Genomic DNA, 2,556 nt, shown 5'->3' with positions numbered 1-2,556 from the left:
GATTCTGAACTTGATACTATAGGCAGTGGGGAGCCATTAGACGTGACAAACATGTATAACAATAGACCATACCTATGGAGTCTTGTTTCTTTTTGGTCTAGGTCGGTTTTAGCATTACCTTGCAGGTACCCAAACCTCCGCACTCACTGCTGCTTGCTGACTTCTTACCACATCCCTCCCCGCTTTCCAGCACCCCTCTGTGTGTTGCGTTGGGATTATCTGGCTTCTATTTCTATTTCTATCTCCAGTGTTTAGCAGAGTCCCAGGCACATAATAAGTACTTGCTAAATGTGTGCTTCTCTCTCTCTCTCTCTCTCTCTCTCTCTCTCTCTCTCTCTCTCTCTCTCTCTCTCTCNCTCTCTCTCTCTCTCTCTCTCTCTCTCTCTCTCTCTCTCTCTCTCTCCCTCATTTTCCCCTTTATCTATCTCTGTCTCGCTATCCTTCTTTTATTTATCTATCCATATACCTCTCTCTCTCACTCTCTACCTTTCTTTTTTAATCTCTCCATCTTTGTCTATTAATTCATCTCTCTCTGTCGATCTGTCAATCTCTTTCTCTCTCTCTCTCTCTCTCTTTCTCTCTCTCTCTCTCTCTCTCTCTCTCTCTCTCTCTCTCTCTCTCTCNCTCTCTCTCTCTCTCTCTCTCTCTCTCTCTCTCTCTCTCTCTCTCTCTCTCTCTCTCCTCTCTCCCTTATTTTCCCTCTCTTCTCTATCTATTTCTGTCTCTCTATCCTTCATCTATTTATTTATCCATATGCCTCTCTCTCCCTCTATCTACCTATCATTCTTTCTCTCATCTCTCCATCTCTATCTCTCCATTCATCTATCTCTAGCAATCTATCAATTAATCTCTGTCTCTCTTCTTTCTCTCTCTCACTTTTGTTCTCTTCTCTATCCATCTCTCTCTATCCTTTATCTATTTATCTATCCACCTACCCCTCTCTGTGTCTGTCTCTCTCTCACCTTTCTTTGAATCCCCACTTAGCCCTGTACCCGGCACATAATCAGTGCTTAAAATGCTTATTGACTGACTTCCTGGCCCACAAAATGTTTTTCTCATAGAAAACATGAGTTTAAATACTGTCACAATTAAAACTATTTTGAGAGACTGACTGATTTCAATATAAGAATATAAGTTTATTGAATTATTGCTTAGGCCAACATCATAACTGATAAAGTAATAGAGATCTCAGTGGCTCTCCCAATGACCAGGGACAACCCAAGCTTGGCCAGGTAGCTTAATAAATAGATTTTTAGGAGATTATTATTCAGCTCCTTTCTTGAACATCCCAAGGCATCTTTAATTGGTGGTAGCTAATAATCGAGAGGTGGTCCATCATTCTATGCATTCCTCCCCCATCTATATTATAGGGAACATGTAAGAAAAGCAAACCCTCCCCCCAAACCCCTTGTTCCCTTTACTTATTAACCAAATTCTATTAAAAAAGAAAACACTTCTTGGGATTCCTAAGGACAAAGAAAATGCAAAAAGCAGCAGCCTGGATGATATCTCTGACCCAGATCCCAGACACAGGAATATATTGTTATTCTCCCTAACATATAGGAATGAATAAAAAAAATTCTCACAAGTAGTATAAGTATTATTATCCCATTTATAGGTGAGGAAACTGAGGCACCAAGAAGTTCAGGGATTTATTCAAGATCACAAGGCTAGTGTCAGAAGCAAGATTCAAACCTTGGACTCTGGCTTCTAAGCTCAGTTCTCTTCCTACCACAGTAGTTATTCTCATATTTAGGGCCCCTAGAAATTGGTTCCCAGAGGGTTCACCCTCGACAACATATGCCTGTTGTGTTTGTTTCAAATATCTCAGCTTCCCAAGGACTTGTTCAGTTTCTGTCCTTGGCTTCCAGTTTCATGAATGCAGGTCCTTTGGAGACACCACCCATCTATCTCCCTTCCTCATGGCTTCTTCTCCCAAAGGCCTTTCCCCTGGGAGGTCCTCCCCCTTTCAAATTGTAGGAGTTTGGAGCAGAGCTGTTTGGACATTTAAATCATAACATCACACTTTGTAAGTAGCCTGGAGACCAAGAGCCCCAGCTACCACCCTGGCCCAGCTCATCTCTCCCTGTCTGGAGCTCAGCAGCTGCTTAAGATCTTTCCCTCCCAACTCCTACCTCCATTCCTACCCAACCCCACTTTCCATCAATTGTTGCTCCATCTACCCTTTATATGAGAGCTAATAGGCAATTCCACTTTCTCCCTCCCTCCCAGGTAGCCCTCCTTGGGCAGAAATTACTCTTCCAAGTCTCTTATCAATAAATTATGAAAGTCATGGGTAAGTAGGGAGCAAAACCAGGATTCAAACCCTGTTTCACTGACTACAAATAGATTATTCTTTCCTAACTTGGCATCTAACTCACAAGATTGTAAGAAATAAATGAGATAATTTTATAAAGCATTTAGCACACAGTCCTTAGTACACAGTAAGGGCTTAACAAATGATTCCTTCCTTCCTTCCTTCCTTCCTTCCTTCCTTCCTTCCTTCCTTCCTTCCTTCCTTCCTTCCTTCCTTCCTTCCTTCCTCCCCTCCTTTAA

Source organism: Gracilinanus agilis, chromosome 2, assembly GCF_016433145.1.
Source record: "Gracilinanus agilis isolate LMUSP501 chromosome 2, AgileGrace, whole genome shotgun sequence".
Lineage (NCBI taxonomy): Eukaryota > Metazoa > Chordata > Mammalia > Didelphimorphia > Didelphidae > Gracilinanus > Gracilinanus agilis.
The sequence above is the reverse complement of the archived record's forward strand: the minus strand, read 5'-3'. Positions refer to the sequence as shown.